This window comes from Alosa sapidissima, chromosome 2, assembly GCF_018492685.1.
Source record: "Alosa sapidissima isolate fAloSap1 chromosome 2, fAloSap1.pri, whole genome shotgun sequence".
In the NCBI taxonomy this organism is placed as follows: Eukaryota; Metazoa; Chordata; class Actinopteri; order Clupeiformes; family Clupeidae; genus Alosa; species Alosa sapidissima.
Window position 1 is genome coordinate 42,298,258 of NC_055958.1, and position 9,849 is coordinate 42,308,106.

Here is a 9,849-nt window from a genome sequence, read left to right on the forward strand (position 1 = left end):
TGAGGTTGCTGTTATTCTTCAGGGAATGGCTCCAGAGGTCCGTGGCCTCTTTGACCAGATTGAGACGCTTCTTAGATTGCTGCTTGTTGTTCCAGTGTGGTCAGCTGAAGCTGAAAGAAGCTTCAGCAGTCTCCGGAGGCTGAAAACATGGCTGCACAGCACTATGTCACAAACACGCCTCAATAGTGTATCACATCCATAAAGACAGGCTGGACAACTTGGACAGAAAGAAAATTGCTGAGGAATTTGTTTCTTGTAAACAGAATAGAAGGATTTTGGTTTGGTTCTTTCAAGTAATGATAGCTTCAGCGAAAGTTCTACTAGGAAGACTCGTAGTGTAGCTTACTCCTCCCATGCTTACACGGAGCCAATCTTAGCGTTGCCTACTTTCGGGAAAGCCCCGCAATCTGATCATTCACTCATTCAATCAGCACTAGCCTATAGGAATTCAGTGGGCTCTTTAAATATGTACCACCTAACACTGCTTCTGCTTCTCAGTACGCTGACTTTGACGTCCTAGCTCAGGCTTCCGCGTGGACCTGGCTCTCTGCATTTTTACATTCGCCCCTTCTGCCCTCAGTGGCGTTACTTGTTACAATCCTACCGCGCTCGTTTGCTGCGCTGTTCAGACCCGTGCGTCCTTCAGTCAGGGCCATCGCATGTCGCTTCATCGCTAATCTCTGCCTATCGAAGCCAGTCACGCTCACGCTGTTGCAGCCTTCAATTCACGATAGCATACTGCCGGGTCGCCGTCCTCGCGCAACTCTGTTGCAGGCCCATGTTGTTTTCGACAACAATTTCTCAAGCTTCAGCGTCTGGTCGGTAAGGTTATCGTGCTCTCTTCCCAAGCTCCTCGAGCTGGGCTACACTCTACTCACTGTCATGCAACCTGCTTGCCAACGATATTCGGCGGGCAGCAAACAAACTGACTTGTCTGACACGGTTTAACTTTCACTTAAGCCTCCTTACATAATTCCTGCTGATTTTATAATCCTTGCGATTTGTGCTGTAAATTGCTGGCCTGCACCACGCTGCCGTTGAACCCAACCCTGTATTAAGACCTGTTTAATTGATGTTCTACACTCACTGTGGTTATCTCGATGTCTACCTTGGTTGAGCGTCGTCAAACCAGTTGTCTTTTTGTGTAGCCTCTTAATTTGCCTCGCTGCTCGTTGGGCTGCATAGGCTTAGGCTAGGCTACTCGTCTGCTGGACCTTCGGTTCAGGTATCACTCCTTGTGCATGGCTGCGGGAAGCCAGTTCATCGTTGCATTCGTTTAATCATCTGGGATTGCGTCCCATACCTTCTGGTAGGAAGTCTACACGGCCTTCCTCGGGTGATTCTCTACATGCACTTGCCGTTGCTCAAACTACTCTCAGCTACCGCTGATCCGTGATGTCCCAGGTATGCCGTGACGTCCCCTACGTTCTCAGCTATCTGGGTTCTCAATTTTGGGGGGTCTTACACCAAAGCTCGAACCAAACTGACGGCACGCCGGCCCATGGTCATCAATTGCCAGTATGTCACACAAGCTATTATCTAGGCAATAATAGGTGTTTTCTTTTCAATGCCCGTATTATGTCAGTGTTCATGAGCTGACACCAGTGTGGGCTCATGCCCACATGGTTGAGCTTTTAATTAAGAAGCTGTGTCATTTGTGTATGTAACATATCCTTCTAGTGTCTTTTGTATGTTTAAAATGTCTTTTCTGATTCCGTATCGTGTATTGGGTTCCTAGGAATTCTATGGCAGGCCTCACTTTGCTCACTGCCCACCAGTGGGTCGCTTCAGCACTCCATATATTGGTTTTAATGGTTACCGGCTGTTCATGATTGTCGGCAATTTTGCTAGTTGTGGTTTAAATGGTGGCCTATGCTGGAAGTTCGTTGATCACGACTACCAACGTAGCCGTTGGCTGGTTGTTTTACCGATGACGATGCTACATGTCGCCTGTCTAACCACTCCTTCCTTCTCGCAGGTCAAACGGAGCGGTCCATCATCACTGGCAGACTCAAGTCTCCTTCAGGCCAACGCCGCGCCCTTCATGCACTCTCTTTAGACACAACGGGTCTCTGCGTATCCACGTGATTTCAGCCCATCTAGTCATGCCATCAGTCACATTGATTGCTGACTCGAATTGCCGTTTTAGCAGGATCCTCTGCAAATGTGTGCTCTAATTTCCATTCTCCTATTTTGCCTTGGCTGTTTTGTTTTCGGCAGATATGCTCACCCGAAGTGATCGCGCCAGGGAGGACGTGCAAGTTCCTTTTACATTCTCCTCTCAATCTTTAATTGCTAATTGCCCCTTCAGGTGCATCATGCCTCCTCTCTTCCGTTGAGGGGATGCAGTTCGTCAATGGAGAAGCAGTTCCACATATCACACTAACATCTACTTTCTTACAGGGATGGCAGTGCCGGTTCACAGAATCACGCAATCGTGTGGATCATGTTTCCAGTTCATACTGGAGGGGGGTCATCCCTCAGTCTTCACAAATCTCCCGAAGGCCAGCGCTTTCGAGGATATCTCCTCTTGTAGCACAGCTTAAAACTAGCCTTCCTAATCCCAGCACTTATCACCTGTCTAGAACTGACTCTTGACTGTGTAAAACCGGCACTCACTGATGCACTTTTCGTTATTGTGCTCTACCTTGTAAATTGTTTTTAATTGCACTGGCATCGTGGGAGAATTGTTTTAGCTTTAACCTGTTTGCCGTCACGTTGGTCTAGGTTGCCCTAGACGCTGGTTGCCCAGCTCACTGTCCAGGTTGCCTTGGACGCCGGTTGCCCGGCTCATGACGCTCGTCTAGGTTGCCCTAGACGCTGGTTGCCCAGTTTGGTCCAGGTGGCCCTGGATGCCGGTTGCCCGGCCGTCATGTCTGTCTGGGTTGCCCTGGACGCTGGTTGCCCAGCTCATGGTTCAGGATACCGCTATACGGTCAATGTTAACTGCCTGATTCCAGACTCGACGCAATTGGATGACACTACATCTGTCATCTGTTTAGATCGCCTCTGGCCCGCTATATCAGCTACACATATATTGGTTCCCCGCGATGCAAGGGGCAAAAGTTACGTGCATCATACTCCTTGCCAGACTCGAGTCTCTCCCTGAGCAAACGCTTCCGTGAGAACTCTGGATTCCCAGGGTACATTGTCAGTCGCTTTGATTAAAAATGTCCTGGCCACATGGAATGTCACGTGAATGCACACCCCTCCACTCACTCAGGGGCCAGTGCTTGGCGCATGACTAATATAATTTCTGCATCCAGTTGGGCGATATGTATTGCTTATTCTCTCCTCATTGCTACCTTTACTCATCGTCTCTCCAGCAGCCAGTTCGAAACTACTATCCTGCCACAGTGGTGCAGCTGGTATAGCAAGCTCGCGTTAAGTCATTCTCAGAGCTCCTCTGCACTCTGAGATGCATAAGCACCATGGTGGTACCCCAGCACTCATCTGTTCGTTGTCTCGTCATATTTCAGTAACATATGTTTCTTCCTCCTGTCACATACAGGCATGAATTGTCCTGAAGTCCTTTGTCTACGTCGCAAGGTCATGCTTCCCTTGCATTACTGATGCTGCTCATCTTATTTTGGGGGGCTTTCCAAGAGCAGGTGCTAAGGTGTAGCTCACACGCATCCATCTTGGCCTTGGGTCTGCAGCTCAATGCATTCATCTCACTCTAGCCGCCGCAGGTGAGCTATCGAACCAGAACACACATCTGGCTTCACAAGCACTAGTCTTCTACAAAACTAGTCATAATGCTTATCTATCCTAAATATTAAACCACATGACTTCGATGCGAATATACTCAAGCACCCATATCAACTAACTCATTGCTCTGGTCCCAAGCATCTGCAACCACAAGCTCTATTCCCCTGCATTGATCCTGAGTACATCATGTTTAACCTTTTAACCCTAACCATGTTTTGCTTCCCTGGTCCCCGTTCACTACCTTAAACTACGGCTCACACTTTACCTGATTTTCAGCAGCCATCTAGCTAACGTGCTGCTTAAATGTAACCTCTCTTCAAAGAGGTTCACTTCTCACTCATTCCGCATCGGCGCAGCCAAGACTGCCAGCCAAAAAGGGCTATCCACGTCATCCATCAGGATGCATCAAACTAACTCCTCTTGACATTTTCAATGTTCAGAAGTTGCTCTCCCATGTTAACTCAGGTACCTCTTTTACCTTCACAAATCCTGGTGGCGGTGGTTAAATTCTGGCATTCGCCTTGCACTAATCGCTGAAACATATTGGGGCCCAGCATGCCGGTAGCTTGTGGTGATTTAGTCTCAGCCATGGGCATGCTGCCCTTTTCACTGGTTGCCCAGCTCGTTCGACGCTTATGGTTCAGGTCACTTCTCGCCGGTCGCCCGGCTCGTGATGCACGTCTAGGTTGCCCTAGACACTGGTTGCCCAGTTTGGTCCAGGTTGCCCTGGATGCCGGTCACCCGGCCATCACATCGGTCTAGGTTGCCCTATACGCTGGTTGACCAGCTCACTGTCCAGGTTGCCTTGGACGCCGGTTGCCCGGCTCATGACGCTCGTCTAGGTTGCCCTAGACGCTGGTTGCCCAGTTTGGTCCAGGTGGCCCTGGATGCCGGTTGCCCGGCCGTCATGTCTGTCTAGGTTGCCCTAGACGCTGGTTGCCCAGCTCATGGTTCAGGTCGCGTCGTACGCCGGTTGCCCGGCTCGTGACGCTCGTCTAGGTTGCCCTAGACGCTGGTTGCCCAGTTCGGTCCAGGTTGCCCTGGATGCCGGTCGCCCGGCCGTCACGTTGGTCTAGGTTGCCCTAGACGCTGGTTGCCCAGCTAATGGTCCAGGTTGCCTTGGACGCCGGTAGCCCGGCACGTCTCGTGGTCTAGGTTGCCCTAGACGCTGGTTGCCCATCTCGCATAAGCACTAAAGTCCAGGTTGCTCTGGATGCCGGTGGCCTGGCTCGTCACGATGTACTAGCTTGCTAGTCACTGGGCGCCCAGATCGTGAAGTGCTTATGGTCCAGGTTGCCCTGGACGCCGGTTGCCCGGCCGCCGCATTGGTCTAGGTTGCCCTAGACGCTGGTTGCCCAGCTCGTCAAGCTTCTAAATCCCACTAAAGCGAAAGCATGCTGCGGGCCCCACTACAACCCTAGGTTTATGGTTAACACCTAGCTACTTTAAAATTCTGTCGGGGTTGCCTTGGACGCCGGTTGCCCGGCTCATGACGCTCGTCTAGGTTGCCCTAGACGCTGGTTGCCCACGTTGGCACAACGTCTTCACCCCGGCCCAGTCATGCTGTTTAATTCATCTTGTATGTATACTAATGTCTCTGCTCCTCTCAGAACCAGATTACTGAGTCACCGCCCTGGCGGGCATCACTCATCCTTTTGGGGGTAGGCTCCCCGCCCCTGCCTTCATCCATCGGCAGGAGACGAGATCCTCTCATCGCTGGACGGATCCGAGACGGGGCCTACGCCAAAGACTGTCACCTATTCAGGACTCTATCATGCTTGCATCCAAGCCGTTCCTTTACTAATTAAATTGTTAACTGATTCTATTCTGTCTACTGAGTCTTTCTGGTAGAAATGATAGCTTCAGCGAAAGTTCTACTAGGAAGACTCGTAGTGTAGCTTACTCCTCCCATGCTTACACGGAGCCAATCTTAGCGTTGCCTACTTTCGGGAAAGCCCCGCAATCTGATCATTCACTCATTCAATCAGCACTAGCCTATAGGAATTCAGTGGGCTCTTTAAATATGTACCACCTAACACTGCTTCTGCTTCTCAGTACGCTGACTTTGACGTCCCCTCCAGCCACCTCTGCCAGCAGTCCACGTCCATCGGGCACGGTCTGCCTACCACATCTTCCTTCAGCCACCGCCACCAGTTGGTCCCCGTCTCGTCGTGGGGGGTAGGCTCCCCGCCCCTGCCTTCATCCATCGGCAGGAGACGAGATCCTCTCATCGCTGGACGGATCCGAGACGGGGCCTACGCCAAAGACTGTCACCTATTCAGGACTCTATCATGCTTGCATCCAAGCCGTTCCTTTACTAATTAAATTGTTAACTGATTCTATTCTGTCTACTGAGTCTTTCTGGTAGAAATGTGTGGGGATCCACACATTACTTGAAATATACAGTTGTTAGGCATATACATTTAGGCTACAGATGAGGAGTGTTTCCTCAGGATAATTATTTTCTTTTTTGGTATATTTTAATTTCTACAATTTTCTACAGTTTTTGGGCTGCCTTTAAATGTAAAATAACTAAACCATATAAAGTTAAAGTGAAAGCAATTCACGTTTATTGATGTGATGTGTAGTTTGCCTCATTTTGTAGGCCTATTCATGTTTGTAACTTCACTACAGTTAATGTAGGATTTCCCTTGTTGAAAGCAACAGTTTTATAATATATAATAATTAAACATATAAGTATAAGTATATATACTCTTTTGATCCTGTGAGGGAAATTTGGTCTCTGCATTTATCTCAATCCGTAAATTAGTGAAACACACTCAGCACACAGTGAAAGCACACACTAATCCCGGCGCAGTGAGCTGCCTGGTACAACAGCGGCGCTCGGGGAATATGGCTGTCAAAGTTGCTCTGGAGTCAGTGTAGTCCCTTGTAATAGAATTGACATACTGTATGTAAGTGACTTTGGGTTACAAGTGTCTACTAAATGAATAAATGTAAATGTTCTACCTTTTTCAGGTGGGCAGGTGGGCCCTTTTCATGTCTGTGCCCAGGGGCCCAGTGGCTCATAATCCTTCCATGATGCCAAGGGGTATAAATACCAGTTCTTCTTATTTGTTACTTTAACAGTAGGATATTATGCATGGTTTTATTTGCATAAAATATGTAAAGAAAATGTAGGGAGTTATTTATAATTTGGCCGGGATTATTTCACTGCCCTACTCCAGAACCCCCACACTTTTAAAAAGCTTGATACGCCCCTGGTTTTCAACACATTCATTTTAAGAGTAGCATAATAACCCTTAACAATGACCAAAGAGCTTAGTAAAATTACACTGAAAATAGCCTAGGCTTAAAGGACTCATTTCAAAGGACTCATAATTCCATGGTATTCTGCAACTTTCACATCCAGTCAGCGATGGCTCAAGAGAGGATTATTGTGCAAGTCTAGTCAATGTTCTCTTGGTCAGGTTTCACCTCATTTAACTGAGTAACGCCTTACAAAAAATAACTATAGAAAGTATTTTCTATTATATATTATTATTACAAGCATGATCACATCATACTTTCCCAGATATGGGTAGCCTATACTGTCTTGAAAACTATATAGCCTAGTATAACAGATGGGCCTTACAATGAGCTTACTGTAATAGTAAAATTAAACTGAAAATAGCCTAGGCCTAGGCCTCAAAGGTAGCTCACTGAAGCCCTTTTAAGGTGTGATAAATTTTACCTACAGCCCTGGGGGCTAAACCCCCCCTCTCTTTCAATCCTAGTGACGCCCCTGGTGTAGGGCCTACAATGTTACTTTGGGAGGAGAGTTGCAACCTCTTCAATCAGCATCAATATCAGTAGGCCTAGGGCTGGGCGATATGGACCAAAACTGATATCCCGATATTTCAGGGCTGATTGGCGATATACAATATATATCGATATTTTAAACAGAAAGAGCTAAGTGTTTCGTATTCATTTAACATGAGAATTATGACAACACAACCAGCTTTAATTAGAATGATTTCAGACTGCTCTAACACAGCTGTGCAAAAAAGTGTGAACAATAACATACTGTAGGCCTACTAACACCAATAGCCATAGTAGGCTACAGCTGGTCTGATAAAGCTGTGCAAATAACAAAAGACCAATAAGTCGACCCTGACTGACAACACAGGCCTACATTGTAGGCCTACTGTACAATGCAATATTTTGGGCACAAAAAATGCAATATTTTGGGCACAAAAATATTGCAGTAGCCTCCTGCAGAAAAAAAGCTGCAGTTTTGTCACACAATGCGTTTTTTTTATCGTAAGGGTTTGATAGGGCCTACATGACAAGCAAATGTAGCTTATGATGGCCTAGACATGTGTGACTTGCTATCGATAACAATTAGTTTTAAACAATCCTAGAGGAAACTTTTGCTTCTCATTTGTATCCCTTCTGTTGCTAACGAGCCAAAATGGTGATTCTCTTTTAAGGATCATTTAAGTATTACTTTTGTCACAATTATTTCTCCTAATTTTGCCTTAGGAGAAATAAGACAAGCAAAAGATGAGTAGGAAGTAGGAGTCACATAAGAGATATTAGTTTGAGAAGCAGGAGAAATACGGAAGATCTCTTATATGTTTGAGTGTAGTCTCACTTACAACTTGTTTCTCCTTAGGAGAAATAATAGAGCAAATGAGGAGACATTGCAATGAGAAACTGTTGGGAAGTAGGAGTTACAATTGAGATATCAGTTTGAGGGTCAAAAAATAGGGCACTCCATAGCATTTCAAACTTTTATTTAACTGTTTACTTTAACAGTTGGACTTTAAGCAATGGGAGCTTGCATAGTTGCACTTTAAAATGGACTTCAAGCAATGGAACCATGTTAATGCCTTGATATGTTCTTTTTATAATGTGTATTCTTATTTTTTTTGTGTGTGAGTGTGTATGTGAGTATTGTTTTTAAAAGCTGCACAAGCAAATTGCATTGTACGGACCAACTGCACAAAGACAATTTAAGTCTATCTATAAATCATACAACATAGATAAATAAACTAATAAACAATAACATAAACTAACTGAACTTGTGCCAAAGCTTGCCATACTGTGTACAATGGTGGATGAAAGCGTGGGCTGGTCAATCTGCGTCTTTTATCCTGGTGGTGGAACCAACCAAAGGGAGGAGAGAGAGAAGAGCAGAAAATAGAACATTGTTAGTTTGTGAGCCACTCAAAAATACAAAGTAAGACATTTGTTTGACCATCTGCTTTCATAACTGTGGGAATTTTGATACAGCACAAATATCAGACACACCTTATTAATCACTTAAACACAGAATGGGGAATGTGATAGCTACCACTCACATTTGCTATATGTTGTCCCATTGAAAAACAGATTTTATTGATAGTATTGTTTAATCTGCATAATTACTATTAATCTGCTTAAATGCTAAACATATTTAGTCATTTGAATACCTAATATTTATTTTTAAACTATTACACCTAGGCCAATTTTAATGTGGTGTGTAGGCCTAGGTGTAATTGAGTGCTTGTCACTTTAAGAAATACGTGAGTAATTACTGTAGCCTTCAGTCTCACGGTTTTAGGCTTGTGAATAATAGTTGCACATAGCGCATAAGGATATGTGGATGCAATTCATTGTTGTCTGTCAGTAGATAAAATAAATGTAAATAAAAAAACTAACAAGTTCATAGAAGGGATCATGTTCAATAATGATTTTAGCACTAATGACGAATGACATACATGACCTGAGCTAGCAGGATAGTTAGCAAGGAGCTCTCTCCAGATGTAAAAGTTTGCAAAGGTTGCGCTGCCTATTTCTCGCAAAGCCTAGGTAGGTTAGCAACACAAAGTTAAGAGGTGCAAGTGAGCAAATCAACTTAATATTAGCCTATTATTATGTGTTACCACAGAATCACTTAACCTAAACTAGCAGCCATGTCTCACTATTTATGGCACGACAGCTGCGCGTATGTGTGTGAGGAGAAAAGACGCACAGCCACAGGCTTAGGGAGGAGGCACTAGAAGCATGCCTTGCGCACACAAACAAGAACACGGTCATTCTTAAAAGTATTGATACTAATAAAATTAGGTATTGTGACAACTGCTAATAGCTATTGCGACACTTTTGTAGTATCGGTGCACCGTGCAACACTAAATTAGACGATCTCTGACG